Source organism: Pleurodeles waltl, chromosome 5 (genome assembly GCF_031143425.1).
Source record: "Pleurodeles waltl isolate 20211129_DDA chromosome 5, aPleWal1.hap1.20221129, whole genome shotgun sequence".
NCBI lineage: Eukaryota > Metazoa > Chordata > Amphibia > Caudata > Salamandridae > Pleurodeles > Pleurodeles waltl.
Window position 1 is genome coordinate 1358478416 of NC_090444.1, and position 22478 is coordinate 1358500893.

Here is a 22478-nt window from a genome sequence, read left to right on the forward strand (position 1 = left end):
TCTAGCAGGGGTATCATCCGACATTCGTCCATTTAGACTTACCAAACCATTTAATAAGAGGAAATCCAGCAAGGCACGTCATCCTGGCATTTCTGGGTGGGCACGAGCACGTAAAGAATGACTGAGCCCATGAGTAGCAGGGTCTCTGTAGGCAGCTGATGTTGTTTTTTTTCCAGTTAAGTAATTACAAGTAAGTAACCCCTTTGTTCTAAGTGTAGATAGTGGTCCACGTGTCCACTGCTAACTTCTGAAAAAGTTTATCAAAATTTTTTTTTTTTAAATGCATTCCGATTTCCATTACGGAAAACAGGATGCTTTTAAAAATATAACTGCTTTATTTAAAACCAAACACAGGCATGGTGGTCTGCTGACCCCAGCAAGGCACTTTCATTGTGATGGCTGTGAATCATAGTGGGTCCCAATTTGCGACCTACCTCATTAATATTCATGAAGTAGTTTGAATTGCAAGCTACTATGATTTAGTGTTTTGGGAATGGATCTAATACTAAATAGGTTAGTTCACAAAATATGAACACATTTGCTAAAAGTAGGTGGGTGAATTAGTACAGCTTTTACTGAATGCATTCTTTGTACATGAATCCCTAAGAGCACATCTTTTACCTATTCAAATGTGCACAAAAAATACATATTCTTTTCAATCACATGATTTGATCTAGGCTTGACGTGAAGACATTCAGCCTGACAAAAGTCCCTTTGATGCACAATTTGCTCGGGAGAGGGCACGGAGATTAATGACAGCTCACAGTGAAAGGCATCTATAATTACATAAGCTTGCAGTCTGTAGATCCTGTATATGGGAAAACGGGGATGATTTTCTAAAATAATTTTATAGGAGATGGAATTGTGGCAATTCAAGAGGTTTTTTAGTTTAAAAAGCTTTGTTTATCAACAACAAGTGCAAACATATTGAAAAATAAGATAAACAATATAATAATAGCTAATCTTTTTACAGCATAAACATTATAAATAAGAAAGAAAAAGCTGTTTTAGATTTTTTTCTAATGGGAGGGAGGGGATGGAATGTAGGGAGATAAAACAATAGGAGGGTGCTGTAAATATATTGATAAAGTGTTGACAACCTATACAATGAATGTGTATAACTTAGAAGTAACTTGAAAAATAAGTCAATATGCATCAATATCTAGTAAAAAGGAAAAAGACAGAAAGGTAAAGCTTCCTGGCATTTAGAGGTTTTGAGGGCAAGTTCTGGAAGTAGTGGAATCATCATTAACATTGGTTTGAAGGAGGGTAGTCAATGGTAATCATAGGGAATCTCTATTATGTAAATATGAACAGGAAGATACATAAGTGGTGTCCAATTTATGATGATGACAGAGTCCCAAGAAGTCTTGTACAAAAATGTAGACAAGCATTTCCTATTAACAGCAATTTGTGAAAACCTAGTATTAAAAATACATCAATTAATTTGGTTGTAGGATAGGGGAGACAAAAAGCATTAGTTAAAGTTCCTAAAAAAGAGATTAAGGATATTAAAAGGTTGGTAGAACTGAAATATCTGTGTAAATTAAACGCAAACCCTATGCTAATTGATAATGTATCAGGATACCAAAATAACATATGGATAATATCACTGTTGAGGAAGTCACAAGACCAGAATTTGGTTGAATTATCTGTAGAGAACCTAGCACAGTGATGTGGAGTAATGTAAAGTCTGTGTTGAGAGTAACAGAATCCTGAACAGAATGTGTGAACCAGATACCTAGATATTTTATTTAGAATGTGCCCAGTGAAAAGAAGAATTATCAAAGGACTATTTAGTTGTATGTTTATTTAAGGGGAGTGTTTGAGTCTTATCAATATTAACCTTGTATCCTGAAACCTTAGAGAAAGAGGAAATTTCTGTAAGTAATCCTGGAAGAGACACTTCTGGGTGGGAGATAAAAAAGAGAACGTCATTAGCATAAGCTGCTAATTTTAAACATTGGTCACCATATGGAAAACCCATTATGGACGGGTTCTGTCTAATGCAAGATGTGAAGGGTTCAAGGGCTAAAACAAATAATAATGGGGACAGAGGACCTCACTGGTAGACTCCATGGGAAAGAGGAAAATATGAGAAGGTCAATCCATTAACTAGCACTGAACCTTTAGGAGAGAGGCAAAAGAGTGAAATTAGGGTAACAATTTTAGGACCAAAACAATGCCAAGATAAAGTCCCAATTTATCCTATCAAAAGCCTTCTCATCATCAATGGTTATTGCTGATAGAGGGTATTTAAGAAGGGTATTGTCAAACACTAATAAAGAGTTGTCGACCTGCCATCAACACATTTGAGGTTGAGGAGGAAACAAGTTCAAACCTGTGATAAACATGGCATGATCTGAAAGGAGGATAGGGCTAATGGAAGATTGGATAATATTGTGGGATGGAGGTTAGGAAAGTGAGGGAACCATATGTGTTAGTATAAAAAGTACAGTCTTGTGAAGAGGGATTACAATTTCTCTATGAGTCAATTAAAGCACTTTGTGAAATAGTGCAGTGAAATTGTTTATGCATCCTATGGGGGAGAAACCTGACTAAAGATTGCCTGTCACAAAAATGGTCCATAATTTTGTTGCAGTTACCTCCCAAAATAAAGTGAGTATCATTATATTGGAGACATTTGTGTGAAATTGTGGGCCAAAAATTGTAATCAATTTGGGTTGGGGCATTAATATTGATAATGGCTAATGTATATATATTAATCAACAATTTGACAATGAGCAGACTACCTTCGGTATCAGTTTCCTGTGAAACAACCTTAAGATCTACATTCTTTCTACATAAAATTAAGACACCATTTTTTGTTGGAAGTTGGAGACACCAATACCGAGCCTATCCAACCAGGTTTAACTTTTAATTCTTCAGAGTCAGTAAGGTGAGTTCCCTGTAATAAAACGAAATCTGAATCAGCCTTAGCTAAATGAGATAACACTCTGTCCTTTTCTAGAATTAATAAATCTGTTTAAATTCCATGAAATCATCCTGATCCTTGCTAGCGCAGGTGCCTTTAATAAAGTTTATTAATGAGAGTTTATGTATTTTGAATAATGAGTTTATGAAGAAAATGAATAACGTAGAAAAATAATGCATGCATTTGAAAATGTGACCTCAAAGAATGGCCACCAATGTTCACGAAATGTTCTAATTAATGATTAATACTTATGAAATATCAAATATTTACTAGACTAATGCAATTATATGTCATATTAAGGGCTATGAAGTATGCTTTAGCTTTATTAATTGTAGACCTTAACTCAGCGAGTGTCTTGGCCTATTTTGCCAGGCCTCTTGCAGAAGCTGTATTTCATAGCATTTAATAAAAATGCTGACTGAGTGAATTAAACTGTGAAATGTCCATTGTCTTGTTAAATGTGGTTAACTTAAGCTTTTCGTGAGAACCAACTGCAAGGAGATGATGTTCCTGCTAGTGTAACATTTTATGTGTAATATGTGTGAGACTGACTTTCCCAGGACAAGAACAACAAAGATACTTACTGGAGCTGAAGCTGCAACAATATTGTTACCTGAGAAGCCAGATGATGAGAACATCGTAAGGCAGACCAATCAACAGTATGAGAAATGAGAAATATTAGAATTCATAGATTTGGTATAGTAATGTTATTGGATAAAGTATGAACATACAATTAACTGACCAATAGGGAATTGGGGGATAGTTTAGGTGACTTTGATATAACAACGCTACAGAGGAAAAAAGACTTCAGACTTATTCAGATTTTGAGAGAAGAAAGAACTTTAGGAGAGATTCAAGATTAGAGGAGAGAGACATTCATTCCGACTTTGGGCTCATATTCCCTGACCGAGAGCCTGATGCCTTGCTGATCGATTGATGACCTGAGGACGAAGACAGATTCTGCTTTGCTGACCCATACCGAGGATAGGTATACAATGGTAAATTGTGACTGGTATATTTTTCTTTTTCTTTTCAGGAACCAACTGCGCTGTTTTGATGGAACCATAGTTAGATGTTTTTCCAAATTTGTGTTACTGAATGTTTTGCATGAAGCCCAACATGCTGATGCTAATCTGACTTTAGTTAATGGTCCACACAAATGACTGACGATCACAAGGACTAATGTTTGATGAAATACTTTGCTGAATTCCATGTATGTTATAACTTTGTCGCAGCTGACTCTGCTACTGATTTGCACTGTAACTTTAGAATGTGTCGTAAACCAAGCTTTGATTAGACTGCGTTCTTCCGCAGCTTTGGACAACCAGTGTGGGTTTTATAAGTGTTTCATTTGATTTTGAGATTAAACTACATTACCTTAGCATTGTTAATATAGGGAAATAAACTTACTAAACTTTTACTAAAGGTGTGGTAATTCATGACTGAAAGGTCATGGTGCGTGACAATTACTGACTCCATTGATTATCGATTTCATTGATTACTAATGAATGTTGCTTATTCTGTATTGATTATTGATAATGGTAAGAGCTATGGTAAGAATTTCTTAATTGCGCGTCAAAAGGTTCATCGACCTATTTGTGTCCCCCTGTAAGTATATTTATTAAGGTCTGACGTGCTAACACCGTGACATGTAAAAAAGAAATATGAAGCACTCAGGAGGACTATTCAAACTGTAAAATGATTACAAAATGTAAATATCATAAGGTAAAGAACAAAAGAGGTGACGTATAGTGAAAAACAAATGTCATGAATAAGGGAAAGCAAAAAATAGGGAAGAAACATAGGGCATGGAAACATGAGACAGGACAAGGAAAGACAGTACATGTCAAAAACTGGAGACTGAAAACACAAACATTGATATATAACAAGAAGAAAACTTGGGGTGGTGACAACAGAGATGAAGATGACACATTCTTCATGGGCCACACACTAACAATGGAAGGAAATGAGAGAAGATAGGGGAAAATCCTAGAATCTGCATACCCCTGTAATGAGAAAGACAAGGAAATTAGCATATAAACATCTCCAAGAAAAATATCCTATCAAGATACACAATATTGAAATCCAATATAAATGTTATAAAAGTCGCTAGCAGATCAAGGGGCCAGCTGTGTCCATAGTATTGGTCATGTGAGAGTTTATATATCTTCTGAGTGCAGATGGATACTCAAACATGGTAGTTTTGTTTTGGGAGGTGGCCTTGAAGAGACTTGGATGAAAAAGGCCATAGTGAGCCCACAAAGTAGGTAGCACCGTACTAAGGCTGAGAAAATCTTTCCTTTTATTAGCTGTAGTGTTTGAAACATCCTGTGTGATAAAAATCTTCCTACCAGACCACACAACTTGCTTCTTGGATTTAGCTGAACTGAGCACTTTCAAAAGGTCAGAAAACTCCAAAAATAAAAAGATCACTCGTTGAGGTTTAGTACGCAGAGCAGAAGTAGAAAGTCGTTGACCCAGTCTGTTTGCCCTCTGTATAGTCAGTGAAGGGAGAAAGATCAAGTAATTGCAGTAAAAAAGACGCAAAAAGGAAATTGGATCCTCTCCCTCTATTCCCACTGGAAGACCATAAATAATCATATTGCTGCATCTATTTCTATTTTCTAAATCCTCTTAATAGCAATCCTACAGCAATGGCATCCAACAAACTAAGGTCAGTTTGGGTGCATGTAACCAAGCTTATGTGTCACATGTCATCCAACTATCAGCACTGTTGGTTTGGCACTTGTGCATTATGCCTGTACTGGACAAATATCACTTATGTAAAGGGGACAACAGAGCTGTGGGATAATGGACCTGTCATAAGTCAAGTAAACACATTGCCAGTGAGGCTGTAGCGTGGTTAGTTTTACGTATTCATTGCGCTTTAGCTTCAGGCTTTAGGCCTTTGTGCACTTTGCCCTGAATATATTTTATTCATTTGCTGACAGCTTAGAGCCTCTGTGCACTTTGCTCTACATGCTTTTTATTAGGCTTCGTACTGTTATTTTTCAAATAGCCAGTTCTACGGTGTTGTTTTTTATTCATATCACACTGTTTTGCCTACTTCAGCACTGGAGTTCTCCATAACATATTTACTCTGTGCTTCAGTCAAGGATACAGTCTGGTACATTGCCGATAGACGTGGTAGGAGTTTAGACTTGGCATTCCTGCGTAGGGACATTTTGTGATCACGATGACATGTTAGTTATAAAATCACTTCCTTGTCCCAATACACGCAAGAGGGAGATTCCGACCAGGGAACCACAACTAGACGCTGACTGCCTCGTTGCAGATGCTGAACCAAGATCACAGGTCTTTGCTCAGGTCTGAGGGCTGATGTCTCCACAGTGATTCTAATAGGCAAGCTAGAAGCTTAACATGCTGTGCTCTAGATAGAACAAGCAGAGGGAGAGTAGAAACTGTTTGACAATATGATAGCTTTGTTCTTATGTTTTACTCTCCTGGTAACTATTACAATCCTACTGTGTTGTATCGCTCTGGTTATTGCGGCTCACGCCTTAATATCTAAAATACAGTCGTTTTATTAAAAAACATTATATAAAACTTATACTGTCTTTGTCATTTGTATATGAGATCATATTGGAAATAAGAGAGTTGGTTTGGATCTGAGTAACCACGACTTCCCTGAGAAGCTCCAAAGATGTCATGCGCTCGGCTGCCGAATCATTCCTTCCACATGGGAGAAATGAGGCACTGCTAGTTAGCCAGAGCAAAAACCGGATTTAGGGTGACAGAGTTCTTTACACGTGGGTCAGACTCAGTCCCCCACACCGTTATAGATCCTGCTACCTAGAAATCCAGTAGTCTCATTTAGAATAATGAGAGCCCACGCGACAAGGCAAAATGCACAAATGTACTAGGTCATCCCAAATGTAGTCAATGGAAAAAGCCTTCAGGCCAAGTCTTGCCCCAGGAGACTCATTTTGGCCACAAGCTTGGATCTGCAGGTCTACAAGGCGTGGGCCTGGTGCCACAGTAGCATAGCCACAGTAACTCTACCCGAGCCTGGCAAAATGTCCCATACTGGGAGATACATATGACAGGCCCTGGTCTCTGCAGGCTGAACATACAGAACCCACATGACACTCACATTTCCATCAGTTCCATGCAGGGCAGTTCATCATGTGCCCATACTTTATGTGGGTTGTGGCTTGTGTGGCACTCTGAAGGACACAGTGATTTTCATATGGTTCTCATACAACAGTTTCCCAATGCCAGATGTGGATTAAGTGCTCTGTGGCATTATATACATTGTTCATTGCTACCAAGATCCTCAAATTACCCAATCAGTATACAAACACAACTCATACTGTGATGCACATATAAGTCATTTGAAATTTATAGCCATCATATCCACAGATATATCATTGTATGGCTGTAAAGTCTCCTTGTCTAGATATGTGAATGCATCACAAGGAGGAGCTGGGCCTTAACACACATCACATAACACAATGTTAATCTGAAAAACATAAAGTACTTTCCTCCACTACCTGCACAATGTATATCCCATGTATGGCACACAAAATGTGTGCTTAAGAGGAAGGAAAGGTTGGTGTTGAACGGAGTCAAATATGCCAATGAGGTTCTTACCTGCTCCTCTGGTGAGGCATAGAAATGGCCATACAGGAGAAGGACCTCCTCAACAAGCCTCTCCAACTCCTCAGGAGAGAAAGCAGGGGCCCTTTCACCTGCTTGGCTTTGCATTATTGCTCCCAGAGGCATCACACAGCAGCAAGTGGTACAAGTGTTCATGGCAGCAGTGTCAGGAGTAAGTGAATTTGCAAACGTGGCATACATGCACACCATGTACATGGCCATCGCCACTGATGGCTTAAGCCGTTGACCTGCGACCATGAAGGGCAACAACATTAGCCTATGGCTGTGTCTGCCACAGTTGGAACTGCCTACCGTGTGGCCAACTTCCACGGGGGCCGTGGGTGGTTCCTAATTTCCAGTGAAGTAGATCAGGCATCCTCCATTTTGGCAGTTAAAAATACAGGATTGGGCCCTTATAAATGCCTTAGAACACCAATATATGGTTGGATCATCACATGCTAAAGCAGCCTTGTTGTGTAGGTTCTACTACACAATCACCAGTGTAGTGTGTTGCTAGACACAGATTGCATATTACAGCGGTGCACTCTCCACCGCCACTGGTGGTATTTTTAGTGGTCGGTACAGACTTTTCAATTTTGAGGGGCATTTGAGGAGCTGATAGTTGGGTGTTACTCAAATCCATATTCTAGACATGTGTTGACAACCATGGGGGTCACATTTGACTCTTAATTAACAGCTGTAATGTGTACTGGGTATAGTGTAATGTATTTCCAACCTACTACAACAACTGAGGGATGGGTGGATTCACCCTGTCTTCTTCCTCCCTCTACGCAGATAACTTACACACTAATTGGTGGAACAGGATTAGATCTACCAATTTCCAGCCTTTATTCAAACCTGGGAATCCACAGGGTTTGAAACAATTGCCCTCATACACAAGTTAGTGGAATGCTTCAATATTAGGTGAGCTACTACATCCAGGTGCAAACCAACATCCTGGATGGAGTGGTTCTATTCACCAGGTCTTATATCAAAGAGGATACTACTTTTATCCCTTGGGGATCTGCTAGGAATCTGCATATCCAATCCATCCTTGGTAATTGACACTGCTGAGGAATTCACCTATGCCAGGGGATGTCTGCATCAATGAGGCCCATGGAAGAACAAGGCGGACATTGGTGCGGGCTTTTGGGCTCCTGAAGGCCAGATTTTGCTGTTTGGACAGGTCTGGGGAAGCCATCCTCTACTCACCCAGGAAAGTGTATCAGAACACTATGGCATGCTGCATGCTCCATAACATCATTCTGCAGAGGAATATCCCTTACATCTCAGGGGAGGGGAGCATGCAGTGACACCAGGTGAACAATCTTATCGACAGCTTCTTCTCATGAGTGTAAGTATGTCATGAGATGTCATGACTTTGACTGCACAATGAACTGTAGGTGTGATTATGAGTGGAGTTAATTCTTGGAAATAGTTAGGGAACTGATGCTCTGGCAAAGTCACCTACAGGGTGTTTTATGAGGCAGCTTTTGACACATCCATATCTTGTTGATGTTGCTTTGTGTCAAATTTATTGTAATGTACTTGGTTCTTCAGATTGTTGCTATGTGACTTGTGTTATATGTATGGTTTCATACCTAAACTCCTTATGTTGTTCTCTGTTCAGGTATCTTCACCACGGCATCCTCTTGTGGGCATTTCAGAGTTGTGACATGGGCAGGTATGTGATATTGCTTGGACATACTAAGTGGACATAGATTGTTCCTGAGAATGTAGTTCACGGACATTGGGTATAGAAGACGTGTGCCAAGACAGCTTGCACAGTGATAGGAAAGAAGTGTAGAAGGCTCCATTTGACTTGTTCCTTGTCATGTGGTGGCCCTGATGCATCATGTGTGTCTTCATGTGGTCAGAAAATATGTAGTCCCAGACCAAATTCATGTTAGTTTCCCTTCACAATGGCTAAACACAATTTTTATGTGAACTTTATGTAGTGGTTGATGTGTTTCATAATTGTAGGCTAAAGTGCCCATGGCACATCACTGACATTTGTCTGTGTCATACCACTAGATGCAGAGGCACTGGATTGTAATGACACTGTGATCAGAAATGGTTATACTGCAATCTGTCTTGCATTATATGATGTTGGATTTGGTGTGGTAGGCGATATGGATCCAGGTGATGACATCAACCACTTTAATGTTTGCCTTTTCTACAGTACAATGTCTGATAAATCCCTTAGTTCCATGGTCTGTACCTGTAAATATGATCAGTCACTCAGTCAGTCAAATAGCTTTATTCGGCGATTGCCATAAAAGTGCAAACCAAGACACATTTACCGATCTATAAATAATATAAAATAAAATAAAACTAAAAACCATTACTAAAAACACTGCATGAGCATCCAATCTGAAACCCCTTGACATACACAGATAAATATACTAGACATGATTAAAATCACAAAATCAGAAAAGTACAAATATTAGCTTTAAAATGATATACTATATGTACATACTTTTTTTTTTAGAAAGGAGTAGGCCTTTTCCTAATACTTAAAGAAGCTGTAACAAAGTCTAATACATGGTGACAAATTTGGATATCTGGCAATCTCTGAAGATATAGTAGGGCTTCCTTATAATGAATGGGTCTAAGAAGACGTAACGTGGGTAAAATAAAAGCCCCTCTAGGAGCAGCATATAAAGGGCAAAAAAGAAAAAAGTGCAAAGTGCTCTGAGTTGATTTGGAGTCACAGGGACAAAGTGGTAAGTCCTTTTTCCAAAAACATGGTTCGGGGAAAGCTACCTTAAAATGAATTAGATTAAGTCTAAAAAGTGTTAAAAAAGAAATTATTCTAAAACTTGAAAACCAAGTCAAATAGGGTTCAAGGTATGGAACAGTCACAATCCGAGAGTAGGAATCAAAAGATTTCAATTTCAGGGAACTATAAAATCTCAGCTCTGATATATGCTTGGAGTAAGTAGTCTTCAAGACAGACCTAGAGTTTGTGGTTAACAAATGGGGATCATCAAACATGTATCTAAGCCCTAGGTTCTCAAAAGAGTTTTGCAGAAACATAAGCCAGGGAATCCTATTTGAATTTTCCAATTGTAGACAATCAGAGATACAGTCTTGGACCAAACTTGCCATAGGGTTTGACCAACATCTAATCCAGAGCAGTAGGGGAGCCATAAAGACCCTATCCTCCAAAAAGCACTGACCAAGTTCTTCATGGCAGATTATGTTTGCAATGCATTTTGGGACCAACAATAATCTGCGCAGGAATTTATTTTCAACACTCTGGAGAGACGGTATTTTATTATAGCCCCAGACGTCTGCCCCATAAAGGACTGATGCAGTGCATTTAGAATTGTAAAGAGTTTTAATCTGTGCAGGGGGTCTGTGACCTAGTTTATTTGAAAAGCGAAAGATTGCTTCGTTATTCCTTATCAACTGTTGGAGCTTAAAATGAATGTGTGTCTTCCAGGACAAAGAAGAACTCATGTACATGCCTAGATAACAAAATTCTGTGACCTTATTAAGAGTGTGCCCTCCCATAGTAAATTGTTTAGACTTTGTGTTACGTGGGCCACAAGTCATAACGAAAGTCTTGGGGTAATTTACTTTCAGATCAAGGTTCAACATAAAATTATAAAATGCATCCAGTAGTCCCTGTAAACCGTTTGCAGTACGAGCGATTAAAACTGCATCGTCAGCATATAATAAAACTGGAAGTTGTCTCTGGCCCATCTTCGGTATGTCCTTTGCATGTTTTACCAGTGAATCATAGAGCCCATTAATGTATATCAGAAAAAGAAAAGGGGTTAAGATACATCCCTGCCTTACACCCCTAGTTGACGGGATGGGGGAGGTTCTCTGCCCATGTGAGCCGGCCTGAACAGAAATCGTTAGGTCTGTGTGTAGGCGTTTAATAAGCTCCAATAGAGCCGGATCGCAGCCTAAGACTTCCAAAGTTTGCCATAACTTTGACCTATTAACCATATCAAAGGCACTGGTTAGATCAATGAAAGCCATATGAATAGACTCTTTTTTGACTATCACATATTTGCTGAGTATCAGCTGCAAGTTTAAGACTTGCTCAACAGTGCCTACACCGGGTCTAAAACCAAATTGAATAGGAGATAAAATCTGGGCCTCGGACACCCAATCTTCTAAACGGGACAAGATCACGCTACCTAAAATCTTTGCTGTCGAATCGATAAGAGAAATTGGTCTGTAACGAGAAGGATCTTGTCTATTTCCTTTTTTGAAGATGGGGACAATAATAGCCGATTTCCATGAGAGGGGCACGTTACTATTTACCACACTATTTAACACATTTGTAACTAACGGACCCCAAAGATCAATTTCTGATTTAAAAAGATCAGCGGGAACCCCATCGGGGCCAGGAGCCTTTCCCTGCCTTGATCTATCAATAGCATTTTTGACCTCGTGGAGATCAAAAATAATATTTGGGGCCTTAGTTTTGGAGTCTAAAATAAAAAGTGCAGAAGGATTTACATGCGAATTCTCATAAGTTCCTGAACAGAAGACTTTCCTAAAATGAGTTAACCAGACGTCCTCAGCAATAAGACAGTCATTGGCCAAAGAGTTGTTGCCAGAAAAGTAAGAGTGATTTATCACTTTCCAGAATTTAGAAGTATCCTTCTGCTCAGATGCAGCCAAAAGTTCGCCCCAGGCCCTAGACCTAATTTCTGATTTCTGTTTGTCAAGGGCAGCCTTATAATCGGCTCTAGCTATTTTAACTAATTTACGGGAGAGAGAAACTGCTTTAAGTGCGTCTTTGAGTTTTTTATGGGCGGATGAGCACGCAGAATCGAACCATCTGTGGGCCACCGGCCCCTTCGCAGGCCTGTCCACTGCCAGGGCGCGTGAAATGTCAGTGCTTAAAGATTCAAATTCACGCACTATGCGGTCAGGATCTAACTGCTGGGACAAACAAATATGAATCGAGTCAGACCTACTTCTTACAATTTCCTGGTTAAAGTTTTTTGGATCTATTTTGTCCCATTTTAAACGTATGCCACAGTTTGGATTATAAAGAGTAGCAGCGCTCAAGCTTTTATTCTTGGATGCCTGGATAATTTTTAGGTCCAATATAATGCTAAGGGGGTTATGATCGCTCGCACAATGAAGCGTAATCTTAAATTACATAAAAATCAGAGGAGCCGATAAGTATGAAGTCGATAATACTCCCCCTCAAATTCCCTGTAAAGGTTGGTGTATTACAGGCGTCGGGGCCAATTTCTCGGTGACATGAACCAGATCAAATTTACAAGTAAAAAGGTTTAAGGCATCTCCTTCCGAAGTATGGTTAAAATGAATTACTGACTCTCTGCCCTCAGCAGGAAAGGCACACAAGTCCATGTGTTCTTTGCTACACAGAGGAGTATTGAAATCGCCCACCCATAGAATAATTAGATCACTATTCTGCAAAACATGTGAAGAATCTATGAAGTCCGTTACCTCTTCCAGATGACCCATAAGGAGGCCCCGAGGAATGTTATTGTAAAAATTTTAAATTAGGATATCCTTTTGGCCACTAATAGAAACCAAGACAACCATAAAATAAAGGGAAGACCAGATTAAGGACACATTTAAAAGCGGAAGATGTACGGAAACAAGAACTAAAAGGCCGCCGCTAGCTCTCCCCATTTGGGAGGTTAATGCCGGCTGACACAGAGAGGTGAAACCGTTCAGAAGGAACGTATCTTTGGACCAGGTCTCCTGTAGACAAATTATATCGTAAGAGGAAATAAAGCTCTTCCAGTCCGAATTGTCAATTTTAGATCATAGCCCTGCTATGTTCCAGCTAAGTAGGGTTAATGGTCTAGACACAGGACATGACATTAGAACTTTGGTATTTATAGGAACTTTCAGATCCATTACAGGCTTTCCTGTGTCCCAGGTACATTCAACGTGGACATTCCCAGCCTTCGGTCTCTCCATGTTAGAAGAACAGGGGTGGATCACCGATAGTCAATCGTTCTCTTCAAGGTGACTAAGAGTCGAGAACCAGTTGCTAGAGGGTACATTAACCTGTAAATGAAGCCTTTCTGGGTCTCGTCTGTGAATACTTGAATTAGTGACAATGCGATTTGGTAGGAGCACAGGGTCGTAAAAATGACACAGGGGATGTATTTGAATCCTATTAGTTGACATATTACAGTGGTCCAAATTGGTCAAAAAATGGTCTACTGAACGAGGATTAGCAAAATTTAAAACAACATAGTCTCCCTTCTCCAATACCTTTGAATATCCTACCCTCCTCACTCTTCGGGCCATGAGAATCTTATCATTATGAAAAAAATTAGGTTTGAAATTGGAGTTCAACCAGTGACCAGCTTTTCTAATTAGGGAGTGGGTATCTTCTTGTTTGGAGCACTCCAGAGGAGGAACGTTTGAGAGAACCAGAACGTACGGATTGCAGGCAGGTGGTAAATGTAAAAAGTCTGCATGGTTAGTAAGTTTATTTGGACCTTTATCATGCAACCTAGAGGAATAAACTTCCCTTGTCGGCACTAATGCAGGGTTGTCAACGAGAGTTCCTTGACCAGAGACGGCTTGTGGATCAAGCGAAGAGTTACTTACTCCTTGGGATACCAAAGTAGAGGGAGGAGTGGATTGATAGGCTGGTTCAGGGCTATGATGTATTCCGGTACTAAATGGACCTGGTTTTAAAAAACTAGATAAAAACCTGGTCACATCATTACAAAAGCAATCAAGCTTCCTAACGATCAAAGTGGTAATTTTTGCCTCTAGAGTTGCGCAAAAGGATTTGAGTGTCAAGTCAATAATACTAGAACGGTCTTCAGGAGCATCCTTACTCAGAGAACATTCAGGGAAGGAGACCAGGGAGATTGGGGGTTGGTCACTTTGGGCCGGGAAGGTAGGTAGTTTCTTTTTGGAGCCCAGAGCCTTTTTTGTATTTTTGGGCTTTTTCCCGGCTCTCCTCTTCTTCAAAGGAGGAGAATCGGCCTGAGAACAAGAGCTTTCAAGAGGAGGAATAGCTAATGGGGGAGAAGAATTGATTCGGTCGGTAGTGGGAAGTATATCGTCGCCCAACTAACTGGTATTCAGAGGCAAGATCAGTGATGAAGGACCAGTTCTTGGAAAGGTGGAAATGTGGACGATAGGTTCCAAGGGGGGGTGTTGTACAGTACTTTGGACAGCCCCAATCCTTTCTTCTACATGTTCAAGTTCAGATTCGATGGCCCCCATCACAGAAGATAAATAACTAGTAATGGAGGACTGAAGGGAGCTGGACCCGCCTTCCCCCTTTTGAACATTAGTCTTTCTTTTCCCCATATTTAATAATAGACTCACACAGTATCTGACACAGCACCCAGATGGAGTTACCACTGGCGGAAGGAGTAGACGTTAGGGGCGGGCCCAGCCCGGCCTCTTCCGGTTGAAGGACGGGCGAAGGACGCGCAGCGGGAGCACAATACAAATTTAAAGGGCTCCTGCCCCTCCTCCGGCCTCACAGCGCTTCCCGCGACGGCGGGAGCGCAATACAAATTTAAAGGGCTCCTGCCCCTCCTCCGGCCTCACAGCGCTTCCCGCAACGGCGGGAGCGCGATACAAATTTAAAGGGCTCCTGCCCCTCCTCCGGCCTCACAGCGCTTCCCTATGATCATTTACCCAGATTGATTCAGTCATGTGTGATTTGTTATGTTTCAGACATATTGACAGCCTATGGTGGTCATTACAACCCTGGCGGACGGTGTTAAAGGTGCGGTAATACCGCAAACAGGCCGGCGGACAAAAAAAGGGAATTACGACCCTGGCGGAAACTGCCAACTAAGACAGCCATTTTAACACACCGCCGGCCACAGCGGTACAGACAAACAGCGCGGCGGACACCGCCAACTGACAGGCGGGACACAATGTACCGCCCACACTATCACAACACACCAATCCGCCACCTTTTCCGGGGCGGATTCACCGTGGTTAAAAACACGGCGGAAACAGCTTTTGCTATGGGAAAACGCTCACCTCAACACATCCCACGAGGAACGAGGACACCATGGAGCCGGAACTACAAATACTCCCTGCCCTTGTATTCCTGCTCATCTACGACCAACAGCGACGTAGGCGCAGAAGATACCGGTGAGTACTGCACCTACGACACGGGGGAGGGGGGAGGCAAAAGTTAGGGGGACACCCACCAAACACCCTCATCCCCACCCTCGCATTAGACAACATACACACCAATGCAGTCACAAAAATCACAGTAACAACCCACAATCCCCCCGGAAGAATGCAAAGACAAAGCGAATTGCGGTCAAACTTTGTATTGTGCCAATATACTACTCATACAAAAATATACTGATATATATCACGAAATCTGTCAAAATTAAATATACAATACAAGAAGTAGTGCAGATATGTACACAACAATGTCCGTGCACAAACAGCCCAAAAATGCATGGGCGAGGCCCACAATAGATACCTGACCAAAATCCGAGAGAACACTGCCGGGGCATCAGATAGAAACAATACAGGCACCTCAGGGGGAAGGGAAGGGGGGGCACCTCAGCCAGATGAATGCGAAGCCAGATCCACGACGGGGCAACATGCCCATGTATGCCATCCTGGGGAGTGCAAAGCCAGTCTCTCAAGTCTATACAGTGGGTGGGTTGCCCACTGTTCAATCCTGGGGAGTGCAAAGCCACAGTCTCTTAAGTCTCTGCAGTGGGTGGCTTGCCCACTGTTCAATCCTGGGGAGTGCAAAGCCACAGTCTCTCAAGTCTCTACAGTGGGTGGCTTGCCCACTGTTCAATCCTGGGGAGTGCAAAGCCACAGTCTCTCAAGTCTCTACAGTGGGTGGGTTGCCCACTGAGCCATCCTGGGGAGTGCAAAGACACATCTTCGCAAGTAGATGCAGTTCTCTACTGGTACTGGGTGGGACTGGTGCCCAGACTGGATGAGTCTCCCCGTGAAAGTACATGTCCTGTCACTGTCCCAGCTGCACATGGGAGAACGATGCCTGATGTGCCGGACCCTTCATACCCACACGGTCTTTGCCCTGTTCAGCGGTCTTCACCATGGCGGTCTTTGCTATGTTCAGCGGTCTTCACCATGGCGGTCTTTGCTCTGTTCAGCGGTCTTCACCATGGCAGTCTCTGGCCTGTTCGGCGGTGCTTTCCCATGGTGGTCTTTGCCCTGTTCAGCGGTCTTCACCATGGCAGTCTTTAACCTGTTCAGCGGTCGTCACCATGGCAGTCTTTGGCCTGTTCAGCGGTGCTTTGCCATGGCGGTCTTTGCCCTGTTCAGCGGTCTTCACCATGGCGGTCTTTGCTCTGTTCAGCGGTCTTCACCATGGCAGTCTTTAGCCTGTTCAGCGGTGCTTTGCCATGGCGGTTCTGGTACGGACATTGGTGTGTGGCATGACGAACTCCACACTGGACATTGGTGTGTGGCATGACGAACTCCACACTGGACATTGGTGTGTGGCATGACGATCTCCACACTGGACATTGGTGTGTGGCATGACGAACTCCACACTGGACATTGGTGTGTGGCATGACGATCTCCACACTGGACATTGGTGTGTGGCATGACGAACTCCACACTGGACATTCCATCATTGCCCAGCGGGGCTGTGGGATCCTGGGCCCTCCTTGGCTGTGACTCCGGCGGTGGCGGTGGTATCTGGACCAGTAACGATACTTGAGCCCTCCTGGGCTGTGACTCTGGCGGTGGTCTCTGGACCAGTAACGATACTTGAGCCCTCCTGGGCTGTGACTCTGGCGGTGGTCTCCTGACCAGTAACGATACTTGAGCCTTCCTGGGCTGTGACTCTGGTGGTGGTCTCTGGACCAGTAACGATACTTGAGCCCTCCTGGGCTGTGACTCTGGCGGTGGTCTCTGGACCAGTAACGATACTTGAGCCCTCCTGGGCTGTGACTCTGGCGGTGGTCTCCTGACCAGTAACGATACTTGGGCCCTCCTGGGCAATGAGTCCGGCGGTGGTCTCCTGACCAGTGACGATACTTGGGCCCTCCTGGGCAATGAGTCCGGCGGTGGTCTCCTGACCAGTGACGATACTTGGGCCCTCCTGGGCTGTGACTCTGGCGGTGGTCTCTGGACCAGTACCGACGGTGCTGGCAGTTGTGTCAGGACCGCCGGAAATGATGGCGCACTTCTCCGCCGTGACACTCACAACAGGTTGGGGAGACTTCCTCGGGACCTTCCCCACCTTCTTTGGAGTTACAGCTGACTCACCAATCGCCTTGGATCCCATTTAACTTTTTGTCCCACCAGGAGTCTTGACACGGTCCCGTCGTCCACGCTCCAATTTCAGAGCCTTTACAGGGGGTGGGCTGACAGTGCCTTGGCTCCAGGTCCTACTGCCCCTGGTGGATGGGGCACTCCAAAAACCTGGAACACGCACCACTGGTACTGGAGGCTTTTTGGCTGAGGCGCTATGATGGGACTGATGAATTGGAGGGTGGGGGCAAAAAGGTAAATTTGACATAGGGACAGTTTCTGACGTACACTGGGATGGGTAGCTGGAGGGGCTCTGGGAGTGGAGGAAGAGGAGGTGGTTGTAGGAGGTGTCACTTTAGCTGTTTTGGGTGCAGGTGCAGGTACTGGAGGCTGTCGTGAGGTGGATGGATGTTGGGTGAGTGATTGCCGGCGTTTGGGTACTTTGGGAGGGGGAGTCACAGACACACTGGGAGAGGACACAGGGGACATGTATATGGCAGTGGAGGTGGTGAGTGCAGGTGAGCGGCTTGTGGTGCTGGGTGTCCTGGTGCGAGTCCTAGTGCCTGTAGATGTGGTGCATGCAGGTGTGTGTGTAGGCAACACTGGGAGGGAGGAGGGAGAAGAGGAGGAGGGGGACACAGTGGAGACAGTGGATGTTGTTGTATCTGTATGGGTGTGATGCTTGTGTGAGTGCCTGTGGTGTGTGCAGTGCCTATGTTTGCTTGAGCTACTTGTGTGTGCTGACTTGTGTGCATGCTGGTCTGTAGGTGTGCTTGGGATGGGCTGGGGTACAGGCGATTGGGTCTGGGTGGGGGAAGTTGGAGGGGGGAGGCTGGACACAGGGACAATGGCTGCCATCAGTGCTGAGGCCAGAGATTGCAGGGTTCGCTGAAGGACAGCCTGACCAGAATGAATGCCTTCCAGGAATGCATTACCGTGTTTCAACTCTCGTTCTACACCGTGGATGGCATTCACAATGGTAGACTGCCCAACAGTGAGTGACCTGAGGAGGTCAATGGCCTCCTCACTGAGGGCAGCAGGGGTGACTGGGGCAGGGCCTGAGGTGCCTGGGGCGAAGGTGATGCCCACCCTCCTGGGTGAGCGGGCACGGGGCGAACGCTGAGGGGCTGCTGGGAGGGCGGTGCTGGTAGGGGAGGTGGCGGCTGTACCTGTAGAAGTGGGGTGCACAGATGGTGCCGCCACCACAGGGGAGCTCCCATCGGCGGACGAGTCTGTGTCGCTGGTTGGTGATCCTGTGTCCGATGTGAAGCTCCCCTCGCCCTCCGTCCCACTGGTGAATTCATAGTCTGTGGTGTGGCCCTCCATGGCCATGTGGGATGCAGCTCCCTCGTTCTCCGGTGCCACGGTACCTCTGCCTGTTGATGCTGATGTACAGAAGGACAGGGAGAGCAGAAAAAGGGGGGAGACAGAAGAAAGAGAGTTGTAGTGCATGGCATACCGCTACCGTTGGCGGACAAGACAGACGCAGCAGCCCCATGCATTACGCCGTGCTCCTGCCCTCTGCACATGCTATTTCTGGGATATGGCCTACATGGCAATGGTAGAAATCTGCCCACATGGATGGCAAAGGGGCAACTATACATCAATTTGCCTTTTTTTTTAGCTGGGGTAGAGTGCCACATGGCCTACATAACGGAGGGACCTTGCCTACCTAACTCGCCCTGGCCTAGGGACACCCACAGCCCACCACCCCCACCCAGACAGCTCCACTGCACGCAAAGTCCATAGGATGAGGTTGTACTCACCCCCTTGTGTCTACTGTGATGTCCTTAAGCGTCCATCCAACTCCGGGTAGGCCACCGCCAGGATCCGGAACATCAGGGGGGTCATGGTGCGACGGGCACCCCTCCCACGTTGGGAGGCCATCCCCAGCTGAGCCTCCGCCGTCTTCTTGCTGCAGCGGCGAATGTCCTCCCATCTCTTCCGGCAGTGGGTGCCCCGTCTCTGGTGGGCCCCCAGGGTCCGGACTTCCTTGGCGATGGCACGCCAAATGTCCCTCTTCTGGTGTGCGCTGACCTACATGACATGCACAAGGAAAGAGGAACAGTCATTACCTACTGCACCGTCATTGTAATTGGCACCCTCCCAACTCTATCCCTGTGGCCCATTCATCCCCATGCATGACTGTTCTATGTACTCTGCCCCCTTCCCTCATCCACCCAGCCCTCTCCACCCAGGCCTAGCCCATACAACGTGCTCCCTGTGTACTAACCTGTTGGTCTGGAGGACCGTAGAGTAGTGTATACTGGAGGAGGACCCCATCCACAAGTTTCGCCAACTCCTGTGCAGTGAAGGCAGGGGCCCTTTCCCCAGACGCAGCAGCCATCGTCGCTTCCAGTCTGAGGTCACAGCAGCACTAGCAGTGTAGGTCCTCTCCTGTCGAAGGTCAGGTATCTAGTGATTGAAGAGATAGAAAATGGTGGTGACGTCCGCGGCGGTGACGTCCGCGGTGGTGCGCATCATCACCGCCAGAGCACCTGTTCATTGGCTCCTGGGACCCATAGGGTCCAATGTTAACCAATGCAGCATTGCGCCGCGCTCTACGACCGCCTACCGCGACGGTGTCCAACGCCAGCGCAGTTACCCCACAATTCCATTGTCCCAGTTTAGAGGTCAGGCAGCCGCCATTTCAGGGGCCCACATGGCTTCAATTACTACTGCGTCACACATACCGAGGCCTACACTCAAAACCTTACACGGATGGGTTAATTGTCTGGTGTAGTCTTGTGTGTGACTGTGGGTACATACCTGGAGGAATGCTGACAGTTTCTTCGCTGTTGTCCTTCTTAGGCACCGTCAGTTGGGACATATTGGAAGATGGCGGAATCCGCCGGTGTACCGACCGCTGGTTTGACCGTGCCACAATCCAGGAACTATGTACCTAGTTGGAGCCAGACCTGATGTCACCAATCCGCCATCCGACTGGAATCCCCCCCTGACGTGCAGGTGTTGTCAGTGCTCCATTTACTTGCAAGTGGGTCTTTTCAGACAACAGTGGCCATGGCATCAGGGATGTCCCAGCCTATGTTTTCCAACGTCTTGTCCAGAGTGTTGTCTGCCCTGCTGAAACACGTAAGGAGATACATCATTTTCCCTGAGGTGGCGGATTTGGCTACAGTGAAAGGTGACTTCTATGCCCTTGGACATATCCCCAACGTCATAGGTGCCATTGAGGGGACCCATGTAGCTCTGGTCCCCCCGCAGGAATGAACAGGTGTACAGGAACAGAAAGAGTTATCATTCAATGAATGTCCAGATGGTCTGTTTGGCAGACCAGTACATCTCGCAGGTAAATGCAATGTTCCCTGGCTCAGTGCATGACGCCATCATCCTGCGGAATAGCAGCATCCCTGATATGATGGGTGAACTCCAGAGGCACCGTGTATGGCTATTGGGGGACTCTGGTTACCCCAGCCTGTCATGGCTACTGACCCCAGTGAGGAATCCCAGGACCAGGGCAGAGGAACGGTACAATGAGGCCCATGGGTGGACTAGGAGGGTGATCGAGCGGACCTTCGGCCTCCTGAAGGCCAGGTTCAGGTGCCTCCATATGACAGGTGGGTCCCTATTCTACTCACCGAAGAAGGTGTGCGACATCATCATCGCCTGCTCCATGCTCCATAACTTGGCATTGCGACGCCAGGTGCCTTTTCTGCAGGAGGATGATCCAGATGACGGTGTTGTTGCAGCGGGTGAGCATGTGGAGCCTGTGGACAGTGATGAGGATGAAGCTGATGAAGATGAAAACGACAACAGCGAGTCAGTCATACAGCAATATTTTCAGTGAGACACAGGTGAGTAAATTTTCATGTTTCACATTATATTAAATTTCACACGTCTACCTCTATCCTGTACCTACATTTCACTCCCTATTTGTTAACTGAGTTGTCCCCTTCCATTTCAGTTTCAGTAATGTGGTAACCTACGTGTCAACAGCTTGCACCCTTGAAAGGCTTGTGATGTGTGACATTGGTATGTTGGCCTTCCAATGGGTAACCTTTTTTAACACGGTAATTGACAATACAAAGTTCACAATCATTGACTGACTCCAATATTATTAAGGTTTCAAGGGTGTTTATTTAAGTGCATAAAAAAGTAGGGGGGTTGTGAAATGGGGATAGGTCATGGTGGAAGAATGTCCATGGCAGAGTCCAGTCTATTAGTATCACAGGTACATTGCACATCTGGCCATTGAAAGTGGAGCTGGGGCAGTTCCAATGTGGACAGGGTAACAAAGTGGGACAGTGGGGGGACAATCAGGGTGGTCTTATTTCCTGGCGGGGGTCTTGCCATCTTGCTCTGTCCTGTTCCTGGATCTCAGGGACCGCTTTCGTGGTGGTTCTCCATCTGCAGCGGGTGGGGTGCTGGTGTGTTGGTCCTGTGGCGGGGCGTCCTGTCCACTAGCGCCGGCGGAGGTGGTGGGCAGTTAGTTGTCCTGGCTAGTGTCAGGGGCCCCTTGGAGTGCCACAGTGTCCCTCAAGGTCTTTTGAATGTCCGTCAGCACCCCTATGATGGAGCCCAGGGCGGAGCCTATGGTTCTGAGCTCCTCCCTGAACCCCAAATACTGCTCCTCCTGCAGACGCAGGGTTTCCTGCAACTTGTCCAGTACCGTTGCCATCGTCTCCTGGGAGTGGTGGTATGCTCCCATGATGGAGGAGAGGGCCTCGTTGAGAGTAGGTTCCCTTGGCCTGTCCTCCCTCTGTCG